The sequence below is a fragment of the Ceratosolen solmsi genome, unplaced genomic scaffold, assembly GCF_000503995.2.
Source record: "Ceratosolen solmsi marchali unplaced genomic scaffold, CerSol_1.0 scaffold56, whole genome shotgun sequence".
Lineage (NCBI taxonomy): Eukaryota > Metazoa > Arthropoda > Insecta > Hymenoptera > Agaonidae > Ceratosolen > Ceratosolen solmsi.
Window position 1 is genome coordinate 1529279 of NW_011948425.1, and position 26271 is coordinate 1555549.

Sequence of the window (26271 nt, forward strand, 5' to 3'; positions counted from 1 at the left end):
CATTCAACCTCTTCTCCGTTTCACTCGTTCTTTCTCTCTCTCTCTCTCTCTCTCTCTCTCTCTCTCCTTTTGCCTCCCTCTTTATCCCCATCTTTCTCATCCCTTTTACTGCCTTTCCTCGCTCTGCGTTTCCGAGGAGACCAAAGTACGCTTGCTCGCGCGCGATTTCTCAGCGCGCTTTCAGTTCGAAATTGTCGCTCTACCCCGGCTATTGGGGTCGTTAGTTCTGTAATTTACGGGGTTTAAGGGAGCTTGAGCGAGCGACTGTTCTCTCTCTCTCTCTCTCTCTCTCTCTCTCTCTCTCAGTGTGTGTGTGTGTGTGCACAGGGCCGCGCAACGCATAGCGCCGTTGTCCGAGGAGACCAAAGTACGCTTGCTCGCGCGCGATTTCTCAGCGCGCTTTCAGTTCGAAATTGTCGCTCTACCCCGGCTATTGGGGTCGTTAGTTCTGTAATTTACGGGGTTTAAGGGAGCTTGAGCGAGCGACTGTTCTCTCTCTCTCTCTCTCTCTCTCTCTCTCTCTCTCTCTCTCTCTTTCTGCGTCTGTGAACGTATATATATATATATATATATATATATATATATATATATATATATACGGAGACAAACAGAAAGAGAGAGAGAGAGAAAGAGAGACACGACACACGTCGATATATATATATATATATTTATATGCATGTATGCAAGTATGTATGTATATGCGTATGCAGACTCATTTGTGTACGTGTATATCTTTCTGTCTCTATTTCTCTTAGGCTCTTTCCTGCGGCAGCGAATATCTGTGTGACTATTATATTGTTTCTCTCTCCTTCGCTCTCTCGCTTTTTCTTCTATATCCCGATGCCTCTGCACCGTCGCATCGACCGAACTTATACTTTTATCTCGACTTTTTACTCGTACTTCTCTACCGACTCCTCTCTCGGTCTCTCGGACCACCCTTCTCTCATTTTACTTCGTTTCTCTCTCTCTCTCTCTCTCTCTCTCTCCCTCTGTTTTTCTACTCTATCCAGCTAATTCCACCGTACACCCAATCTTAATATTTTGATGTTCGTCGGAGTTGCTTTAAGATATCTTTGTGCGAGTTCAGAGAATTAACTGAAGGAAGAGCGCGAATATAGATATACCGGATTTTGCTATCAAAGGAGAGTCGGTGGAAGGGGATAAGCGGGGAGAAGCGTTGCTCCTTTTTTAAATGGTCGATGCGACGACGGTCCGTTTCGTGCTTTCTAATGATGGCTTTATCCAAACAATGTTTTCCATGCCCACCACTCTCCGCACGCTCGACAAACGTCACTGCCGAGATAAATGTAAAATATTTTCCTACACTTGTGATACAAACTTTTTTTTAAGTGCTCGAGATTACATTCCACGATTTCGAAATACACGGGCCGTAAATTGCAAATTTAACTTGTGATATTTGAGCCTTTTTATGTGCCGCTTCGTTGTATAGTACAGCCAAAAGATATTCAAGCGTGGAATATACCTCATTTAGCTTAACTGAAATTGTCGAGAAAAATACTAAAGCGAGAGTTCGCTTAAAATATGAGCTCTTATGATTTCTCCATTATGCAATCTCTTTCAACTAGAGAATTTACAAACTTTATTGTTGATATAATAGTCATTTTTAATGCTTTAATGCGTACACTGCCAACTGATACATATGCGAGATTTTGTTATTCGTGTGCTAAGAACTGGAAAACTGCGATTGATCAAAGTCGCAGATACATAAAAGTACGATACTCGTGAAACGGGAAATTCTCACACCACTAGCACAAATAATATAGCAGTTCGGCCGGCAACGTATAATCCTTACTGAAAATCGTCTTTCCAATGTTCGATCGAATGCTAGATGGACAAAAAACACCCTTTATAATTTATATATGTGTACATGACCATATTTATGGCACGCGCGAGGCGCGACCAGCAGCTACCTACGTATGTGTATATAAAAACGAGAGGAAAATTCTATGAATAACTTCAACTAATGCGGCATTCATTAAATGACGTCAGTTAAGTGCGTGCTCAAAGCTATTCCAGGCCGTCATAAAGTTACGCGGCTTCTGATAAATCCTGCTTGTGGCTTCCACCATCTCTCCTCCCTCCTTTCGTCTGCCTGCCTATCTATCTGTCTGTCTCTCTGTCTGGTCTGTCTGTCTGGTCTGTCTGGTATGTCTGCCTATCAGTATATCTGTCTGTCTGTCTCTCGCATCTCGTTTACTCTCGGCAATAGAGGAGACAACGGGGTTGCAGAACTATGCGCGGAAAGAGAGTGAAGCGAAAGCCAATACATCTTGAGCGCACATGACATATTTATTATGGCTGATATTTAGCCGCGAGCCTCCAATTTCCTCCTCCGTCCAGTCGTAATCCTCGGCTTTTACCCTCAAGCACATTTGGTGGCGAGGGTGAGCGACGCGTGTGCATGACACGACTCTACCCTATGAACTCGGCTCCCTGCGCTAATTGCAGCTGCGCGTGATGTTTATGATACGCGCGACACCTACGCCTGTATTTTGCGAATTTGGAGGTAACGCGGTTGCGGAGGAAAATGGCTGCGGGCCGCCGAATAATTGAAAAAATTACATTCTTTGTGTGGTGGTGGTACGCGTGACGGCACAAGGGCCATAAGTACGGCGACCATTGTTCCGCGGATAGGTCGTTATAAATACGAATTTACAGTATTTCATGGCGGCTCTGCATGGATTGCAAAGTGTTTTCGAGCATAAGACGGCATTATTTTTACATGTCGTAGCCGGAGAAGTTAGAAAAGACTTGATAATTTATAGGATTTTGTGTATGTTGTGCAAAGGTTATCTTCCTACAAAGACTCTTTAAAGTAGATTCTTATTTCTAAATTCAATATTACACGACAATTTTAATAATAATTATTGTATTTTATCACAACAACCTTACAAGAATTGACACTCTTACAATTATGTTGGAGTATAAAAGTCATCTTAGATAATATTGCATTTTATCTATTATTATAATTGACTCGCATTGATTTTTGTTGTAGTCGATCGTTATATGAAGCCACTCGCGTAATATTATAAATCCGTACTTAAATCATTTCAAAAATACCTTATCGTTGTAATTCTTTAACTTTTTTTTTTTATTAAAAATTATGATTGTCATAGATTTGTAATTTTTCATCTATATAATTGTTTCGTACCTAACTTTTCTTATATATATATATATATATATATATATGTGTGTGCGTAGTATTTTAATGGAAGGAAAATCTTTAGAAGAAAAAAGCCTGATATGGGGAGACAAGTGTTACAAACATAGGTGGATTGCTCGGATAACAAAAGGCCCATTGAATTAACGTCACGAGGAAATTAAAAAGATATTTTGCTAAAATAGCCACAATTACAATCGCTATCGAACAACGCTAGATATTTCAAAGCTAAAACTTATTTGCCCTCTTTGTATATTATCCAAGTACGTAACTTCACGCTCGAGCGCAAGAAAGCCGCAGCGGTAATGATCCATTGTAAATGGTAATAACTACTAATAACGGATAAGTGTTTGCACAATATCCTTCTCGGAGGAAGATGTATGTATCAAAAGTACGAAGCGTTTTTTACATTACAGATTACACGAGCGCTTAATTATGGTATTTTATGTATACCGTACACTGCCTTAATCTGTGGAAAAATCTACGAGTCACACTGCGCTTGCGAAGGAATAAATTGAAGTTAGTTTTCGCGGTCGGCGTATTAGCGCCTTTATGTACCAAGCGTATTCGTAACGATGTTCCGGAAATGTTAATCTTAGACATGTGTTGAACATCAAAAAAATTCATAAAATTTTATAAAAATTCACTGCAGGTACGTAGACAACGGTATTGATGCTTAAGTAGGCACTGCAAAATGAATGACAACCAAATGTCTACCAGGCCCACGTCAAATTACAGCCTTTATTTATTCGTGTTACTGTAACGGCCGATAAATTATTCCTATGCAATTAAACAATGTACGTTCTTTGTAGTTTAATCGAATCGCACGCTTTTAATGACTGATAAGTAATTTATTGATTTTCATGAACAGAGTGTAGGGGAAAATAAAGGAGCTAATGATGAAAATCGAGTGAAGTGACGTGGGTCGTAAATCATTAGGCCCTAATGAAAGAAATGACTAAAGCCAAAATAAAAATGATCGTAAAATTACACCAAAGCTTTTAAAAATTGGAAAAAGATACTTTAAATTTCATTTACAGTTTTAAGATTTTCTTTTTTCATTTTTTTTTTTTTTTTTTTTTTTTTTTTTTTTTTTTTTTTTTTTTTTTTTATTACATAAAAATGTCACGTAACCCGGTTTTATTGACCTTATCTGGTCATTTACAACTGCATTAAATCTACTTATCCGCGGATATTGGAACCATGTAATCGAAACATTTGAACGTGAGAAATCATCCTTTGTCCATATGGATTAAGGACAATTATGTGCTAGTACTTCTTTTGTATTTGGCTTTTTATTTCGAGAACCTTAGCGTTGTGTGTGTATGTGGTGGTGGTGGTGGTTGTGAGGGAGGAGGGGGTCTTCATATTTACTTGATTCAAAAATCCATTATAGCGCACATTTTCATTATGTCAATAGCTGCAATTTCGAAAATAATAAAGTCATACTCGTTATATTGCGAATAGAAACATTACCGAGCAACTCTTCTTCATAAAGTAGCGAATTTTATCGAAGAAACGCTTAGCTTCTCGACAACGCGTGTCTCCTAATGGTAATTTGAATTTAGTTCAATGAATTTAACGAATTAGCCCGTAAAAATAATCAATAATTTTTAAGCCCCCTTCTTTGAAATATTTGAAATAAATCTTAAGCGGCTTTTTAATGTCGATATACAAGCACTTTTGACAAAATTCCAGCAAGTCATTTGATTGCTTACAACAGAACGACTGGCTTATCGATTTAATTGGACATAATAATCGAAACTATTATAATATCGAAGCCAATATGGAGATATAAATTTCAATAAATCATGATGATGATTATGGTCGAAACACAATCATCGTCCACCAAGGCAGATATTCGAAGTAATCCAATCTTAAGCGTCGTCCTCTCGATCAGCTGAGCCCGATCGGCTCTCGTGGATAGAAAGAGCGAGGCCAGCTTAGCGAAATATCACATCGATCAACCCGCATAAATAACCGATATTTTCAATCTTCGGGAATGAATATCCTTGAGTGGAGCATCGATTGTTCAAGATATTAACATACCTTTTGACTGTCTTCGTATCTCCTTCTCCGAACTGACTCCGAAGCAAAAAGGAACGAATCGAATAGCTATGGATGAATCATTTCCATCTCTCTCGCTCTCTTTCTCCATTCCCTCCCCCCCCCCATTTCTCGATCGTTCTTTCTTTCTTTCTCGCTTACTCGACGGCGCAGCTCCTTTACTTCGACCTTCGAGTCGGGAGTTAAAAGAAAGAAGAATAAACGGCGGCGAATCCGGATTGGAGTTGCACGACGAGTCTCCTCCGCGCTCGGGCTAACTGTTGTGACCACAGCGGCTGGCAAGAGCGGCATGCACACGCACACAGACGTAATATCTTGGGTGAGGCTCGGTAAAAATGGCCGAGGTGAAAAGGAGACAGCGAGCAGCTGGCGGGGCAGTAGAAGAACGAAGAAGGAGGCACATGTGCCGCCCTTCGGTGCTATGGTGGTAACCAACAAGTAGTGAGAGGAACAGACTGCGGATATAAGTTCTTATGGCGTGCGCGCGTTACACACGCCCGCCATTCTCGCCAGAGTAAATGAATATTGCTGCTCGTGGCGACCTTTTCCTTTTCCGCCGAGTTCTCCAGGCTTCGTACAATGAAGCTCCTTCTCTCGCCTCTTGCTATTTTTGCGCTTCTCGGAGCAATTGTCGTGGCCGTTGTATGGGAGCGCGAGAATTCGGATGAAAATGAAAATTGCGCGGTATACGGCGAACATTCTCGTAATGCTACTTATGTAGACTCGAGTGTCTTCCGTTCGTATCCTTTCTCATTTCATTTTTCTTTTTCCTTTTCTCATCTCCATTGGGAAAAATGTAAATGAGCGCGGTTGCAAAGCGCGCACATTGTTCCTCGGAGATTTATTTATTGTATATTAGCTGTCGGCGGTGTCGTTTAAACAATATTCAGTTACTTTAAAAAACATTGGCGAATAAGGTCTTTTATAAAAATAAATGAGGGGAGAGTTCTTTCAAACTGATGGTTTCACGGTACATTTACAACGGAAACAATACGCTGATTTATTTCTTGCAATTATAAAACGTTATTGAGGCTGTTCGAGTATTTACTAGGCGGATATAGTTGCCAGGGGATATCCGAGTCCCAAAACAATGCCTAGAATTTCCGATTAATTGAATAATCATTATACATACACGAGCTTATGAATCATTGGAAGATTTATGTAAATTGCATAAATATAAGTAAGAAGATATCCCGTGGATGGGAGGTTAATTTAATCTCAAACAGTCAAAGTTAATTAGTTCGGTAATGAGCGAGTGGATTGTAAACGGCCCAATGTTAACACGATAAACACTCGTTTATTAAACTTCGCGTTTGGAAATATTAATGCACCTATCTCCAATAAACGGAATTACAACTTAGGCACGTATGACGATTATAGGATAAGGAAATAAAGTGAACAATCGGGAACCCAATGGGATTGCCAATTTAAAATTTAACGCTCCCAGATAAATTCATAATAAATATTACACTTTCAAGAATATATTAGCCAGCAAGTGAACAATTTGCCAACATTTCAGAAAAATAATTTACTATAGCAGTTAGCTCGCTCATTATCATACAGATTAGCGACATTATACCAAATTTCATAAAAGAAAATACAGAAATAATCGACGTTAACGCAACTCGCGCTCTTTAGATAATGCAAGAGAGACTCCTGTGTCATTATCTCCCGTATGCTAGTCTCTTTCATATTCTTTCGGCAACCCAAGTGCACTTCATTAATATATTTCAGCTGAGAGAGATAGATAGATAGATAGATAGATAGATAGATAGTTAGAGAGAGAGAGAGAGAGAGAGAGAGAGAGAGAGAGAGAGACAGGCTCTGGCAGTGGCAGCAAGGCAATGAAAATGCAAATTATATTCGCGCTCATATATCTCTTTTTACGAGCTTAATTTTCCTCCGACGGCATTAAAGATCCCGCGAGCGTCGCGTCGCCTCGACCATATCCGCTATTTCGGAATATTTGACCTGGACGCGACGGCGGCGCTGGACCCTACGGCTTACTTACTACTTGTCGCTTTATTTACCTGCATTGAGTGTGGTAGCTTGGCAATATTCGATTCTCTTCGTCCTCGTCGTCCTCGTCGTCAGTCCTTCTGATGCACTTAATGCTCAGGGACTAACCGACATTATTATTGTTATTGTTATTGTTATTGTTGTTATTATTATTATCATTATTATTATTATTATTATTATTATTATTATTATTATTCGATAATAAGACGCAGGCGGAAAATCTCATTGGCAATTTAACGACGGTTCCCGTAGCTTCTTTCTATCAAGCCCATCACCATCAAATACATCCCTATTGATTATACTTTATAAAGATTATATCTCATTTTAATGGCCACGCGATGTTGCAATGATAATGTAGCAGAAGGTTTTTATAAAAACTTTGAATAATAATTTTTATTGATGGCGGCCAGTGTCAGTGACAGAGAACTCGGAAAACAACAGGAAACTATCGTTGATTTCAATCAAGCGAATTGCTTTATATTCAATCAACAAAAGTGTATTGCTTTGTCGTCATTGACTTGAAAATTAATTAAGAGAATGGACAATGTATCGATAAAATGGCATGCCGAATATTGATAAGAACTGTGGATAAAAAAGAAATAATACAATGACAAAACTGTGTAGTAAGAATACTTTAGAATCATATTTCGCGGCTTCGGTCTCTATTTCATCTCTCTCTCTCTCTCTCTCTCTCTCTCTCTCTCTCTCTCTCTGTCGCTCGCTCGCTCGTACGCTAAGTTTTTTCTCTTTCATTCTCTGCAGAGAAAACGTCTTGGAACTCGCGCAAACCACGTTAAGAGTTCGAATTCCGAGCAATAATAAACCGCGTAAAACACAACTGAGACCGGCGCAACGAAACCGGAGCGCAAATAGTTGAAACCACAAAGGCGGAGCTAAAGTACCCGAGAGCAAAAGAGTGCGAGGGAGAGTGAAACAGGACTAATACAGACCACGGGACTGGCCCTCCATAATGTTACTTTATAACTTCGAAGTAAAATAGAGATTGAAAATATCTTTGGAGAACACAGGCGAGGTTCTTTCATGTTCGCGATCGTGCCTCCTTCGAGAAAGCTCATTAAAGGGACGCGGTAATTAGTAAGTTTATGTAGCATGTTGCCGTGAGAAATATTTCCCCAGGAGGGCGATTTATCGTAAACAACTGAAGTTTATATTCGAAAGAATACTTCGAAAGGCTATTTTAACTTTAAGGGCGCATTTGTTAATATCTTTTCGATTGGAACGTATCGATAAAATCAATTGAGATCTAATTAAATTTTATGTCGGATGCCACCTTGTTTGCTTAGATGCTAAATGCGATATTTCAATGGGACATTGTCGGTTTTATAACTTCGGCTGTTATCTTTGTTGTATTATCGAGGATTAATCCAAGGCCGTATTGTCAAAACTTGTGCAAATCGTCAACTCAGGGGAAAAAAACAAATTTCCCGCCATTCAACGAGAGCTTATTGAAAAAGAGAAAACAAGAAACAAACGCATTATCTTACCACTGTAATTTCATAAATATCCTTTCTCTTTAAGGGGGGGGGGGGCGGGGAAGTTCCTAAAGTAAATAAACCGCACTGAGCGCGCACAGCGTTATTTCATTAGACTGGAGACAGATAATCACACGCGCTAGAAGGGCCGAAACAATTGGCGCCCTAGTAATAACAGAACGAAAATCTCTATATGTTAGATTGTAACAGATGACTCTCCTATAATATCAGACACAATAGAATTCAAATGCAAAATTAAAGTTTTGGTAGTTGTAAGCTTCAATGTAACCATCATTTTGAAAGAATCGCGATTTTGATTATGATATTGGAGGAGCGCTGCCAGCATTCTCATGACACTTTCAAATGCACGTACATTCAAACTTATGTATGTAACTTATGTAACTTACGCATGTAATTAACTCGCAAGAAGAAAAGGAGAGAGAACTTTTTCATTGGAAATCCGTCGTAGCAAGAAACGAGCTGCGCGGCTGTACACAATCGCGGAATGACTTGGCCTCGGGTCAACCATATCGCGCGAATCATTTCTTTTTGCTTTTTTTTTTATCTCCTCCACGCACGATGCTCGGCCATTCGATATCACGGAGCCACTGACATTGTGCCCGATGATGTTCCATGGACTAGCCTCGGACGTCGAAGGACTAAGAATGGCTCCTAGGCACACACCACGAGCTATCGTAGCTCGTGTGGACTAGCGGGACAGGGTCTCCGTGTCTCAAGAGGAGGCTGATTACCCCTTTACGAGGCTCGGCTAGTCAAGGTCGGCACTCCCGCACCGACGCGTACGTCGCCGTGGCCGGAATGCATCCCCTCGTAAAAAAGGCAGAGGTACCTGCGAGTCGGGGGATAATGGAACCGAGAAAGAATACCCCGGGGCTGTTAACGGGTAAGGCCGGTTACGATAGAAGCGGCCCGGGATTTTCTGCGGCCAAGGTCAGCAAAGTTGCGCGGAAGGGTAAGTGGCTAGCCGCGTGACCTTGGGGACGTTTCCTAGCCGCTCGTAAAGCACGCATAAAGCAACCCTTTTTTTTATTTTTTTCCTTCTTTCTTTCTTTTTTCCTTTCCGTTTTTTTTTTTTTTTTTTTTTTTTTTTTATTGTTGTTGTAAAAGGAGAACCTCGTCGGAGATGTCCTTCTTCTACGCCCCTTTCCTGAAAACATGCGGTTTGACGGATGTCACGGATGCACCTCGCACGAGGGACTCGTATCGCGTCGTGTCTCCTACGAAGGTCACAGGACCTCGGCCACGCGCAACCCTTCGCTGTTTTATTTCCGTACCTGCTCCAACGGGCAGGGCTCCTCTTCTTGGCAATGCTGCTTTTCATTCGAGTTTTCGACAATTTTTCACGACGCGCATCCTTTTTTTATGGCACTTTGCCGGACTTCACGGAAGTCAGCGAATTTTCCATTTTAACTTGCTTTGCTCGCTGCTGCTTGTGTTAAATTGTAAATTTGAAATTGTCGAGGCGGCCAGCCGAATTCAACTACAGACCATTCGAAAATCCATAGGCACCGATAATAATAATAACAATATTTTATGTAATAATAAATCGCTTATGGTTTATTATTAATTATTAAAAGAAAGATATTTTTGTAGCGATAGGCGTCACTATGGGAAAGGAAGATGCTAATTTTAATGCTCTTCAACGGAGATTGTATAAGACGTATAAAACTTGGTAATTGTAAGTGCAATGAGAAAATGTATCGAAGGACGTGCTTTATGTAACATTATTGAAAATTTATTACTGAGGAGTAATGGCGAAGAATAATGCTTTCAAAATTAAATTACATAAGGTAATTACTTACGTTCTTCAAAGATAATGAATTATTGTAATAAACTGTCTGTGTTTACACGTGATAATAAAAATCCGCCATTAGAAGATACTATAAACACAATCTTAGTCATACTTTGGAACACATGAACTCGTAGTAACTCGTATCATAATATATTCGAATGAACTGTCATTGGGAATGGAATGCAAAGAAGAAGAAGAAGAAGAAGAAGAAGAAGTAAAAGAAGAAGTAGAAGAAGAAGAAGTAGAATGTGCAGATGGAGCTGAAGAAACAGAAGAAGAAGAAGAAGAAGAAGAAGAAGAAGAAGAAGACAAATCAAGAAAAACGACTTTAATTAAGTTCAGTCGCTATTTGTTTTTAATAAATTTACAAAATTGAATTAATTTATAATTAGTTTGTACGTACATAGTATCGAGCGAGAACAATTTGATGGACTTTTGATTGTTATTTGTTGTGATACGTTGCTTAATTTTATATACGATTCTTTATTCATAGGGCTCATAATGGTTTCTGTAATCCTTTGTTGATTCTGTTAATTTCTATTTAACACGAAACAAAACAAACAAACAGAATAAATAAAATAAATTCTGGTTATTTTACGCGCGCATATTTACTATAGATAAAAATTGAGTATTCCTCGCACAAAAATGTTTACACTAAATTTTGAATTTACTAAATTTTACGAAGCATAAAGTACGGCGGATGTGTAATGTATGACAATTTTCAAAATTATATAAAAATTTTTGAATTTACAATATGGACTGATTTTTTTTTTTTATTTTTTTTTTTTTATTTTTTTTTTTTAATATAAACGCATACGTTGCATTTACGTTTATTTGGATATCTTAGCTTTTCAATGTAATAAACTTTTAAGGCTCTGTAAAAAAAACATTTTATTTTAAAATTTATTACATATGTAAAAGCCATAATTAACTTTGTGCATTTTACCGTATTATCAAAATATAATATTGTCGAAAAGGTAAAATGTGTTGATAAAATAAATTTTATAAGTCACGCTCCGGCATAATAAAGAAAATACTGCAAATAGTTATAATTTAGTGGAGAAGCGACGTTGGCTCGCTGGCACAATTTCATCGAATATTTGATCACACCCGTGCCAAAGTCGAAAGTCCCGAAAAAAAAAGTTTGTGCGCTACTTGTTCCATTTCTCGTACTGATTTATATCGGCTTGATGGCACGGGTGTGTGCGTGCAGTCGCTCAGCTTATGCGAGCGTTTTAAATGGGAGATAAACATAAAGAGGCCTTTTATGGCGCCATCAAATAAACAACTGGACTCCTCCTTCTGCTTTGCCTTTCAACCGTCTTCCTCTTTTCGCTACTTGCGTTTCGCTTCTTGCATTTCTCCGTCACTTAACGCTTGATGTACACAGCGCGTAGTGACCGATTCGGTAAATTCCATCAGCCAAATTTCGCCTCTTTATGTTAAAAAGAAAAAAAAAATGCTTTTAAAGGTATTTGGACGTATTATATTACTCCATTCTCGTAGAATTCTCCGTCGCTTCTGCCAAACATAGGCGGCCGACCACCGCGATTTACGATTCTTACATTTCGCCCATTTCTCCCTATTCTTTATTAATAATCCCTTCATTAATAATACGAAATATTACCGCAAGACCACTCACTTGCTTTCTAATAACATTTCAAATTAATTATTTATTACGTTTTTATATTGTTCTATCATAACGAATCGCTAATAATAATAAATGCCGAATTTATTAAGTGCTACAAATTGTGTGCGCTTAAAGAGTTTCATTACACGTCCATTACTCCAATCGCAATTATTAACAAAAACAACAAGAAACTAGTAATGCAGATCTTGTTCGAGTAAAGGATTATGGATTTTTTTTTTTATGTTTTTGTTTTTTTAATTCCATCACTAGAGCATTTATTTAATTTCTAACGTCATTAAATTGCAATTTTTTTTAAGTACAAACAAATAAAACAACATGTATAATGTCGAGAAAGTTTTATGAAGATGGTTGATAAAATTATTGATATGCAAACCCTCACTTATCCACTTGAATACATTTACTTAACGGCGCTAATAATCATAATGAAAAACTTTGTGAACGAGAGAACGAATAAGGCCAAAAATTGACATGTAAGAGATAAAAGCTATGGGAAACTGGAATTTAAGTGGCGTAGCATAAATAAGTGACCAAAGTGCAAAGCGAATAATGGCTAAGCGAAATTTCGTGATTTTGACGAAGCCGAGGTGAGAAAGACGATAAACAAATAGAAACAAGGGAAAGAAATACGCGACGTGTCTTAACGTCGGGGGAGGGGCCTATACTATGGAAAAGTGCTTACATTTTCGGTAACACGTGGCGCCGACTTATCTGTGATCGGCCGAAATTGCATAGTGAAGCAGCAGCAGCAGCAGCAGCAGCAGCGGCAATCGTTGCCGACACCACCGCCACCGCCACCGCCACCGCCACCGCCACCACCGCCACCACCACCGCCACCGGAAAGCAGAAACGAGAAGGGACACGCGCCCCGTACGTGCGCGCGAGTACGTAATCCGAATGGACGCTTATCTCATTGGAGTACTTAGCGCGAGTGCTCATAGGGGCGATTAGCATGCGAGCGGCAGCCCGCGCAGGGATATACGCGACGCGCACATTTTTTCGCGAGGTACCCACGCATACTTTCCACGATCATCCGGCCGATGCAGCCGATCGGACTATTAAATCGCGGCAGTCGTTCGCCTCGCGGGAATATCCGTGCGCGTAATTGCATCGGTGAGAAGTCCGGAAAAGGCCAATCTTCGTGCGGTGTCGATGCCGCCGGGTCCGCGTGAAACATAATTATATGGTGCGCGCTAGCGTAGTGACAGCGCGCAAGAGGGTTTGGGGGTAAGAAAGAGGGAGCGAGCGGGTGAGAGAGGCAATAAGATTCTTCATCGCTTATGCATTTATGCGCCCGACGTCCGGCCGTGGGCTCGGCGTTCATCTTGAGGTCTTTCTTTTGAGCGATTGTCATAAAGGCAGTCGTAAAGCCAGCCACTTGCCGATCATTTGATGGGCTTTGTCCGTTGTAAAATAAAGCTGTAAGAGCGCTATTATTAGAGGGAGGTATTACTCTTGAGTCGAGTCTATGACTTACTGCAGGCAAACAAGTTTTACCTGCGCACACGTACGTACCTGCCCCTACTATGTAGTTGGCGAATTATTATTGACAAGCTTTTGTATAATGATTGGCCGTGACTGCGCTTTCGCTATACAAAGTTCTTATGTTGATGATCTATGAATTGTTGTTGGTGTTGTTGTTGTTGTTGTTGTTGTTGTTGAAGGTTGCTATTAGAGACAGGGATTTTGTAAGATATTCTGTTATTTTGTCGATAGCGCGGTTCGCGCTGCTGTGCCAAACATATTTAAGTAAATATTTGCAATAATTATTTTTATATTACGGCCATTGATTTATAATTTCAGGGAATTTCCAAGACGGGCTTAATGTATTTTATTGTAACTTCTTATTGCGTCCATTTTTATTTTATGTCCCCATTTCAAAGTTAAAAAATCCTCTTCTTAATTAAAAGGCCTAGTATTAAGTATTATTATCTTCGACAAAGTTTCACTACAATTGCATATTACATTAATGCGTATTTTCATTTACCGAATGGTAGATCATAAAAAAGTTATCACACAATGTATGTAGTTGTCAGTTAGTAGCATTAATTAATTTAAGCTAACTTCGTAAGTCATCTCAATAATTATGTACAATCGAATTTACACCTCCATATCATTAAAGCAAAATGTAAATTCTAGAATAATTATCAATGAATCGATATATTCTTTAATTATATAGTCTTTTAATATTTGTAAAAATGGCTCTTAAGCTCAAAGACGATCATCATCGATACACCGATCGATTAATGTGGATGGCAATGATAAAAAGCCACTCACTATATATATATATATATATATATAAATGTAATATTAACAATCCTCAGTATTTACTTTTCAGTTAAATGTTACTAAATTAAGTACGTATTCGCATGTTTAATACTCTCTTCTATTTATCTTTAATCTCATCCTCAGACAACACTCCAAAAAATCCGACTCGGCTGCGTTTATGGAATTTTTCGTATGCTAACCTCCTCATACTCTTTCTCTCTCTCTCTCTCTCTCTCCCTCTTTCTGTGTATCTATCCATCTACTTTTTCCTAGCAATGGCAGGAACTTGATAAGCTCTTACTCACCGCATTTTTCAGAGCCTCCGTATAGAGAAGAGTAGCTAAGTGGCGCGATCGCGCGCGCCTCCAACACACACGATAAACCTAGAAGGAGCACTAGGGAGCGATAGAGAGAGAGAGAGAGAGAGAGAGAGAGAGAGAGAGAGAGAGCGGGCGAGTGGAGTGTGAGTGTTAGAGGGGCGCGGACGAGGAGGCGGTGTGAGAACGAACAAGAAACGAGCGAGCGAGCGAGTGAGCGAGAGAGACAGAGAGAGAGAGAGAGAGAGAGAGAGAGAGAGAGAGCGGCAGCCATGGTTGGGCGAATTCCGACGTCGCGACGCCGCTGCCTCGATGCAGGGCTCCGCTATAGGGGCCCCAAAGTATTGACCAGGATGGCGGTGGTGGAGGGATGGAAGATGGCGCGGCGCTGGAAGGGGAGGGGAAGAGCCGAAGAGAACCGGCGGTACTTGTGCAGCCACGGAGCAGGGCACCACGCCCAACCCCTGGCGAGCGATATGTACGTCGGCAGTGGCAGCAGCGCCCCGTATCTGCTCGACGCCCCGAGCCACCCCAAGGGCATTATCATATATTACCTTCTTCCACTATCCCAGCCCAAGTTCCTCGTCCCCGTGACGAAATGAGCGGGCGCGCGGCTATTCGACCCCCTCACGCGCCTCTTTTCCCGGCAATGGATATTTCGGAGCTTTTCGCGTCCGTTGCGTCGGAGCATAGGGAGGCTTTTAGCGAGAAAATTGTGGAAATATTCGTGCCATGCGATGTTAATGGGTCAGTGAGCTAGTTTTTGGCCCTCGAAACGCCGAGACTCTTCCCAACAGGAATTCGGCTCGAATCTTCTCTTCCTCACTGACCCAACACATCCCGTATTAATCACTTATGGAATAATCCTCCGAATGCAGTAATGTCGACTTTTATCGATGGCAATGTGCGGAAAGTCACATGCACGATTAATCGTCATTGTACATTTATTGCCGGTTTGGCTGATCATTTATATTCGCCATATAAATGATTCGATAGTTTGAAAAACTTTAACGCTATTTTTGTGCCAAAGCTGTTTATCTCAAAATCTCCATAGAATCATACATCATAGATTAATGAGATTGTAAGGATTATTGCCGACTGTGGCCGACTCTCTAAGCAAAATGTAAGCTATTTTTGTATGCGTGTAGATGTCGATATTAGAATCAAAGTAAATTTCTTTATAGATAATTGTGTAGGTGAAATACACACGTTTGTACTATTGTTTGAAAAAGCCTTCGAAAGATCGAGAACAATAAGAGTATAATTTTATGTCGTAAAATCCTTTAAAATCTTGTATCTTGAAAATCTTGACAATTGAATATGGCAAACTAGTAATTCATTCGAAAAAATATTTGACATTAGTAAAATATTATCAAAGGATAATGAATAAATGTCAGATACAATCGTAAGAGATATTTTTCGTCCCAATTATATTAACGAATCTATATTAACGATCCTTCGACAATGTCTCACATGCCAGAAACGGCTGGCTTATTTCCTTGAAAAAGCACGCGTATTAAAATATATAAATTTACAAATGTGCAAACATTTGATCCGCGCATAAACCAAGTCATTATTAATAATTAATATCTATCTACAATAAAGTATTTGATGATACAATTAATAAAATATTGTGTAAAATATAACAATTGCCTTAATTGCTGTTAAAACCTGGTAGGTTTCCTTTGCTTTGGCGTAACCATCACATACAATTCAGTCCACTAGTCTATCATAAACCTCTGTATTTATTCGGTGGAGAGCATTCCCCAGATTATAAAAAAACTTACAACGAAATGTTGTAGTAAAATTCACGTTAAATATGACTGAGGCGTGGAAGGGAATAATAGTTTAAATTTACGAAGGCACTTTTATCGGTATTTTTGAACGACAATTTAATTGGATAGATTATCGCTTCCTTATCAGTTCTAGCATTATTGTAAGGGAAAAAATGCTTACCCGGCCATATAAAATTGTGCTTTGATACGATGAGAATGTTTGCTCACGGCTTACTTTAACAAATAGAATGCCAGAGTATTTTATCTACGCGTATAAAGTTTTTTTTGTTTTTGTTTTTTTTTGTTTTTGTTTTTCAAGCTTATCGTTACAATTGTAACAATCGCGGCCGATATTATCATCTATGCGTACATTCATTGGCAAATAGTTGTTAATTTTTTTGCAATTATTTATTAAAGTTATCGTAGTAGAATTGATTTTTCTCAAAATATGCCTGTATTCGTCAATAATGTATCCGAATTCAACATTTACATCGCATAACTATCCAACTTTATGGTCTATCTATTGCCGATCCCAATACTCCACCCTGTAATTCACTAAACCATTATTGCGACATAAATTTCATATACTATATTTCTATCTGTGCATTTCCATAATATAAATATACCTTGGATTTTCGCGATTGTCATGCTAATATAACAATTGCAAAATTCGAATAACGAGCAACGATATTTATTCTATTTAATCACAAATTTGCGATCAATTTTGCCACTAAGACATAATTATATGCGCCCATTAGATTTGTGTTAACATAACTTTACCCCGTTACTATTTGTATGAAGATTATAATGAAATTGATGTTTATCTTTGGTATGCACGAAATTCGTTCGCTTCATTGCTAATACGATAAAAGAAAAAAAATTATCCTGTCTCTCGGCGTAAACAGTACCGAATGTGAATATACCGATCAAACGACGATTAAAACGATGTCGATCCACTGCCGCAAACACGTGGCCCTTCGTTCGAAAAGTTCCCACATCTCCCGTACTCTACCAACTCTAATATATCGCACTTATATAGGTTACGAGCAAAGAGGCAGCTAGGGATGGGATAAGATTGGTAAACGAACAGATTAATTACCAGTCGGTCTCCGTAGCTGTGATTCGAACGATCCGTTGTTCGAGAAGGGCATTGAACGCGAAAAGTCGTGGAAAAAAAGCTGGGAAAACGGTTTACTACCTGTCCTTGCTGACACGAGTTTTCTAGCCAACGCACTCCTCTCTGATATAACCGAGTGTTTGTCTCGCTGACATTATTGTCCACATCGTGAAGCCTTATTGAATCAGGATTGTTCGAGTCTTTCAATTAGAGCTTTTGACTTATCGCGCTTTCACTAAACCATTATCATTTCCTACCAAATAACTCGTCTAACTACGACTTTTTTTTTTTTATTAAATTTGAACATAACATTAGACTTTTTATTCGATGTGTCCTGTAATGTAGCATGTATTATCTCGCAAATGTAAGTACCCGTCGTAGGAGCGTTTATGAACTTATGGAACAATATGGAAAGCGACCGTTACGAATTTTTATTGGACACTGTCAGAGTAAGAAAGTTGTAATAGAAATAAAATACCCTTTTGATTTTTTCATATGTATGGCGTATAATTGTATGATGGATTATAAATTTTGCAACTTTTTTCACAGAAATAGATAGATCATTTAATTTATAACGTTGTGGTTAGTTCTGTCGGTCACTCGAATGTTTATTTCTTCAATATTTACAAACATGAAAAGGAATAATCAGCTGCATCTTGTAATAATAGCAAGTAAATTAAGCGAGGCAGAGAGAGAGAGAGAGAGAGAGAGAGAGAGTAATACGACATCGATAAAATAGCTGCGTTATTGTTAAAGAAAGAAAAACCAACTTGGTGACTTTGTTTTCCCATAAGGTCGTCGATACCTACTGTCTCGAATCAAAACAATCCATTTGAGTAGAAAAAGGTATTGAATTCGCACTGAACTCTAACTCAGTCTCTCTCTCTCTCTCTCTCTCTCTCACTCCCTGTAGATCCATCAATGTATCTCTCTATCTGTCTGCCCCTCCGTCCGTCTGTCCGTCCATCCGTCTTTCTTTCTTTATTGGCCATTAAATTTCGAGTTACAAGTATAAAGTCGCTGGCGGTGGCGCGAGCTCATGACGGTGGCAAACGTTCGAGTTTCCGTGGGCGCGAGTATGAGCGCGACGTCACCGTGTCATCGGGCCGTGTCGGCTTTACGAGGCAAGGCCGTCGTGCATTATACGACAATCGCGAGCAATCATGCAGCAAGTGATGCCGTAAATCCACGTCTGAGGTTCTCAACCTTGGGCGTCGAGCGTCAACGGTGGCGGTTGAGCCCCGGCGACGAGCCAGCGACGTCGTCGGCTTGTTTCCGATCGGTCCAGCTCCCGGTGCTGCTGCCGCTTATTTGGATTTATGAAGACTCTCGTAGGTCCCCGTGCGCGAGAGTCTTGCAATTATTTTGTACTTTATTTCACGCTCGAAGATTAGAGTCAAGGGATGCCCGATAATTCGAGCTCTTCGAAGACCCCGAGGCTGGCGCACTTAAGATTAAATCTTTCCTGGAAATTCGGCGGAATCGCTGCTCTCCTAATGGCGATTATTTGGAGCGAGTGTCGTTAAAGATTTTGCAATTTAACGAATGAAATTATCAATATTATATATTTTGGATAATATTTAGCTCAATTTAAAAAGTAATAAAAACATTGATTTTTACATTGGACGCACAGTTGTCACAGTTCCAATCTACACGAGGAGCATTCGATCGATGAATCGATAATATTTTTTGTCGCATTGTGTGCACTTCCATGCAGCAGCCACTAAAAATAGCGATGAATTCAAAAAGCAATATTAAAAAAGAAAATACGCGAGAATGGAGAGAGAGAGAGAGAGAGACAGAGACAGGGACAGAGACAGAGAATGAGCACATGTGCTTATACATGTGCGCGCGCCTAAGAAGCAAAAGAATAGCGTGCGATTTCACAAAGGACGTCGTCGTCCATTGGATTTTCACGTCACTGAACTACGTTCGATATCTCACGCTCCGACTCATACATATCGCGTAGGAAGGAGTGGTCGAAACTCCTACACACAAAATACTCACATATACATGTATACGTATAGGCAGGCGTTCGTGGGTCGTTCACTTCCATGCTGCAAGATATTTTTGTCTCTTAATTCTTCTTCGCTTGATTTCAACGAACGACGTCGCTGTAAACACTTCCTCTCTTCTTACCTCCTACTCGCCCCCCCCCCCCCCCCCCCCCCCCCCCCCCTCCCCCCAACCCACCTTACTCACATCACACCCCTCCGCACCATTCCACCATCTCCTTTTCTCCCTAGTTTTTATGTCCTTTTCTTCGATCGCACAAATCACCGGCAGTTTAATGCATTAATTTCGATTTCTCGGCCTTCGAGGAATTGATTTTCGTTGTTTTTAAGCACCAATGAGCATTAATTTATAGAGTTACGAGCAGCGAAATTACAAGGATAAGATAAATTTTTTCATTTGATTTTGATTGCCTTTATAAAATGACATTTAGATATGTAAAAAATATTATGGCGTGCTTCACATTGTATTTATTTACATATCATACGGCTTTTACATTAGTCTTTTTGTAAAATTCAATGATTTATGTTAATTCAATTATTCTTCCGTTTTTTCTTTTTATGCGCCTGACCATATCTCTCCTAATAAAATGAATATTGATAAACGAAGACTCTGTTACTAACTATAATAACAATATTGAAAATCACGCAGTTTCGTATAAATGGAGAAAATCTGCACATACCGATAAAAGAATCGCAAGATGCGTTAATAATTTGTTTTATTTGGTTTTATTACGCAAGCCGTTTGTTTGAGTTAGAAAATGAGTAATAATTTATTGCCGCAATTAATTAGAAAAAGCTGCTTGCCCAAAGTAATTGGATTCTGAAATCAACGTTCAAGTTGCAATGAAATTAATTATGCCGATAAAAATATATGTTAACTACTATTATTAAGTATTTTATTATGATAACAACTCGTTTTATTTACAGAATTTTGTACTGTGATATTCATAAATTTAGTTGGTAAATTGCGCAAATAATAATTATGAAATTTCTCAAGGAAGTTTCAGAAAATTTTGGCAACAGCTTCTCCGCTAGATTTTATTCGAAATATATAGCACATTTGCTATATTTACAATTACTTATTTCCGAAGACGCACTTTATGAATAATAATTTTGATTAACGGCCAAACAATAATTCACGAATTTTAGAAAAATAATGGCATTCTGCGATTAGCCCGCTATAATGCTTCATAATGTAAGTGCAATACTTAAAAATTTTTTGTACCATGTCGTTCGACCACAGAATCAAATTATTATTATTCAAAATGTTATAGCGCTATGTATGGTAAACGAGCGAAAATAATAATTGGAAAATAACCTAATACAAAGATGTTCAAATATTTATAATAATTATAATAATTTCTTTGATTTAACTGTATTATAATGTGGAACATTTGTATTCAATATAATCGAAGATATACAAGCAATACGATGATAATTTTGTCGTTAAAATAATTTGTTTTACGTATTATAATATAAATAAACAATGATTAATATATTTTTTTTTTTTATATATCTTCAAATGAAAGCAAAGCATTAATCAATTGTTTGTTAATATATGGATAATTTACAATGTCTTGTTTTATTACGATACGATATATACTATAAAACATTGGATTATTATAGCAAAGTGTTAGTTAGGCGTTTTTTGTAAATAATGATTCACACTCGTGATCTCTGATATTTCTATCAGTTTCGATATTTAATATTTTTGGATTATTTTCGTTTTTCGAAAAGAATTCTGTTGTTGTGTTTTTTAATCAATACCAATAAAAACGAACAAATGTATGCACTTTTCAATTAAATCTATTTATTTTTATTAAATTAATATGATTATTTTAAGAGTATTTACATAATAATAATTACATTTGTGTTGTGAAATTTTTTTTTTTTTTTTTTTTTGGCATTTAATATCGAAATTATAGAGCAATGTATCATCGTTTATTTTCTATTACCTGCAGTTGTAGAAAACTAAAAGATGAACGAACAATTCTCAGAGACTTTTAAGGACTTAGGCGACAGCGAAGGTCAATAGATATCGTATAAACAAAATAAAGAATCGAAAATTCAAACAAACTTTCACATACGCTTAACTATCGGTAGATCGTATCGTATTTGAAATAGTAATCCAACTACTTTCTCAAAGCTTATCCAGTGTTTGATGGATACAAATACGATAAGCTCAAGAGCGAGTTTTGCAAATTATTCGTACCAACACATGGCCACTCAACAACACCTTACCGTGACCAAAATTTTGGTCTTTTTTTTTTCATAGTCTATTACATAGTCTAAGAATGTGCTAAGAGAAAGTGAGATGAAAAATAATATATATATATATATATATATATATATATATATATATATATATATTATAGAGAGAGAGAGAGAGAGAGAGAGAGAGAGAGAGAGAGAGAGAGAGAGAGAGATCTCTCGCGAGAGAGAGTCTCTGTGGATTGCAAGTGAGAGTCTCAATGGTTGGAAAGGAGAAGAAAAACCTTGAATAGGATCGGTAAAGTCTAGCTATGTGGTAGACCAAAGAGCGATAGATATAAAAATGAGCTACCACGACTGCGGAAAACCACTCGACTAACATATAATTGGAAAAATTATTTAGTAAAATTATTCTCTGAGAATTTCTCATTGCTGGTAGTATAAGTCGCTCTCGATGCAATAGAATCTAATTTAATTTATTTTAAGAGATGACAGCGCAAATCCTTGGTATAATTACCAGATAATACTTTGAAAATCCTCCCGTTTATACCCATACAGCGTATTATTCTAAGTAAAAGATAATTTCATAAAGTTTTTCATTAAATAATCATTTTTCACTTTCTACATTCGAAATACAGAATTTTAGGATTCATTATAAGATTAATACATCGTATTTTATACGAATTTTTGATCGCTAAATCGCTATATTTCAATGTCGGAGGTAGGTAGCTTTTGCATATGTAATCATTTAGCTTTATTAATGATTCTTTTAGTACGAATTTTATGGCACTTACAGTTATTGCTTATCAATAAAATACACAAGAATAACAGTTGATAAACTTTAGCAGTGCCATATTACAAGCGAGATTATTCCACTCATCCAAAGCATTTAAATTTTCGCAATTCTCTACATGCGTATTCCGCACATTTCTTCCTTTTTTTTTTTTTCTTTTTGGTTTTTTTATTTTTTATTTTGTTATTTTTTTTTTTTTATCATTCGCTACCGAAGAACCGTATAATTGGATACTACCGCAAGTTCTTAGGTGTCTCGAGTATATTATCGAGAAGGATCATCGCCTATGCAGAATAAAGCAAAGTCAATAATGGCCTCACAGAAACAAACAATAGCATTAAATACGTGAACGATCGCGGCTAAGGGCACAGTGAAAGGAAAGTGATGGCTGCTCGAACAAAATTTCGTAAGTGCACTGCTTAATCGTCGTTTGCCCTCCCCGATCCTTCCCCCTCTCCTCGTCGTGCCCACTCCCACCCTCCGCCCAGTCAAGTTCCCACTTGCCGCTATGCGAAATGCATAACTTAGCCGCTACGACAATGACTGCTAATCACACCGCTCGGAAAGGTAGCCCGCGTAACCGATAATTTCGTGTCCAACGGACCATCCCATTGGCTTGTGCCCCCTATCCGTCGTCCCTCGGAGCCAGAGTTTCGACGCGAAAAGCACCGCTGCTGCCCACCGATGCGATAAAGAAGGTAGAAAGCCCCGTCGCCGTGACGCTGGAGCAGCGGCAGCAGCAGCCCCGCCTTAAATCCCATGGCGCGCGATCCCGGTATGCGTAAAGTGGATTTACCGTGTACACACACCGCCTCCTAGAGCCAGCCACATATTTTCCCGACGTTATGAAGACCGCCGCTTCCCAACCGAGCTCCCCCGCCCCACGAGCCCATCGATTATTTCTTTTCTCCTGCTACGCAGCTACGCAGCCTCGGCACACATTAGCGCGAACGGCCCTCGACCACGCGATCCAGGTCCTCCAAGACCTCCAATTAGTCAGCGTCGTTTACCGGCCCAGCCGAGGTGACCCGAGTCCTGGGAAAAAAAACGGATTCCGACCCCCCCCCCCCCCCCCCCCCAACTGCCAACGACGAGCCACCTCTACGCGGCCCGGGCGGATGCGTTAAAGCCCCAAGCCGTCGGATCTATGCCGATACCGCGCTCCGATAAAACCACGACATTTTCCAATTCTCCTTTTAAATGTGAGTCCCTCCCACCTTCGCTCGAGTTATTTTTACGAGAATTATTATTCGACCGGGTCGTCACGAGTGTATCCGATCGTACGTGTGGTGGTGCGCTCGTCCCGGGAATCGAAGACGTACCTCGTGATTGACGATGTCAAACCATCCTTTCGACTGTGGAGCGTGACACTTTGTCGAAGCAAGTGTGCGCGAATTCACGGAGTCGGACGTCCGAAGAGGAGAGGTGAGAGGAGGTCTTAGATGTATTATTGAAAATTTGAGAAGTTTTGTGCGTTAAATGTCGCGGCTTCTCTTATTTTAAAACAGACTCTCGTGTAAAAATAAAAGCCACGAAATTTAAATGTTGATTCCCTTTCGGATATTAATAGGTTTCGGTATTTTCAAAGTGCTGAATTTCCTAACGGGAAGCTTAAATTTGGCTTCAAACATAGCCAGTGTAACGTCGCACCTTTTCATTTAAACACGAAGTAAAATATGTAGCGCATAATTGTTTGGTTTGGGCAATTGTTACACATGCGACAAGAATACCGAATGAATTTTTAATAGAGTTATTTTCACAAGAAAGGAGTATACACACGATTTCTAATAAGCATTATTTATCTTATGTAAAATATAATTATTGACAAGCGACGATGAAAAAGCATATATATTAGAGAAATTGGAGTGGACAAACAGTGGACGTAGAACATATGCATTTTATGCAGAGTATTTTATGTAGAGTCGGTTTTACGATATTCATCGTCGTTAGAAAAAAAGAAAAAAAGAAAAAAAAAAATCAAAATAAGGTTAAATACAAAATCATTTTTAAAAACAAATTAAATTAACTATCCATAAAAATCTTACTAATTTTTAGTACAACTAAGTTTTGTTAGTTGATTATGTAATAGATATGAGCGATTCATAGGCATTGCGAAGAAATGAAAGTCAGGAAATAATTTGGATTTCATGTGGTTGTAAATTGCCATTAAAAATTCATGTTAAAATATTCACGTTTATATCATAGTATTTATGCAATAACATTTATGACATACAACAATTTATGACACGAGATGAAATGTTTCTTGTTATTATAATCTGTGTAAGTATAAAAAATAAAGAATATTATTACATAGTTAATATTTTGATTAAGTACATTAGTGTAATTAATGGGTATTAAACGATATATACATAATCAATTCAATACTTAAAGTTAATTTAAATTATTTTCTACCTATTCCTTTTTTATCCGATATATTATTTTTCTATATCTGTATTTTTCTATACCTTTGCGCTACTTTGGATGTTAAACTTGGCAGATCTGCAAAATTGCCGCTCTTAACTTTCGTCTCCTATCTTAAATGGAAACTACGGGCATATTTTAATCGTTAACAAATAATGGATAATAATATTTACAATTATCTTTCGGAAGGATATGCTTACAGCCATAAGTTTTCTCATGCGATATTCACGAGGAATGAAAAACCTAACTTTTATCTAACTTTTGCAGGCAACTAATTATTAAACAAGTATTTGAAAGTAAACAGCTTGCGCGAAGTTAAATAATTGTCGATTGTAAACGATACCTTATAGCTTTGATATTTATTTAGGTATTACTTACATATTTTTTTTTTTTTTTTTTTTTTTTTTTTTTTTTTTTGTTCATTCTTATCCTTTTTTATGTAAAAAAAATGTAAAAAAAAAAGGAGGGAGCATGGCCATATTAAAAGATTAAATTGAATTAATGGAATATCGCGTATTATCGAATTCATGCCAACAACATATTGACACATACTTGGAATGAATAACCATGTTATAATGTTGATTAGTTAACATCAATGACATTTATTGCTTGCACCAACTTTCTGTTTCTGTTAATCACATTGGTAAACTTGCGTATAAGGAAAACTTAATCTCAATAATAGATTCAAAAGTTTCATCACTTTACTTTAAAAAGACAATTTAAGCCATTGCATAATATTAATTGTATTCTATGTTTGACATAGTAGCGATTTTCAGCGGAGCTTTTCATACCGTTTTAAGCAATAATTTAACACTCGAACACTCAATGCATCTTCTCCCCGTACAATATATAAATATACCTCGCTAAAGTGACCAGCCATTAATATTACAAATGCGTAATATCACCGACATTGTGTTGTGTTCACAATGCGCAACAACTCGGGCTCTCTGTTAACGAGCATAGTTGATAAATTTGCTCATAATCCTTCTAGCGATAAATTTCCGGTGAAAAGTTCAATCAAATATTAATATGCTGACTAGCTATCGTCGATGCACTAAAAAGTTTACGAATATTTGTAGCCCGACACACGGCAATCCCGCGGCCATCGAGCGACGCATTGCTCCAATATCCGT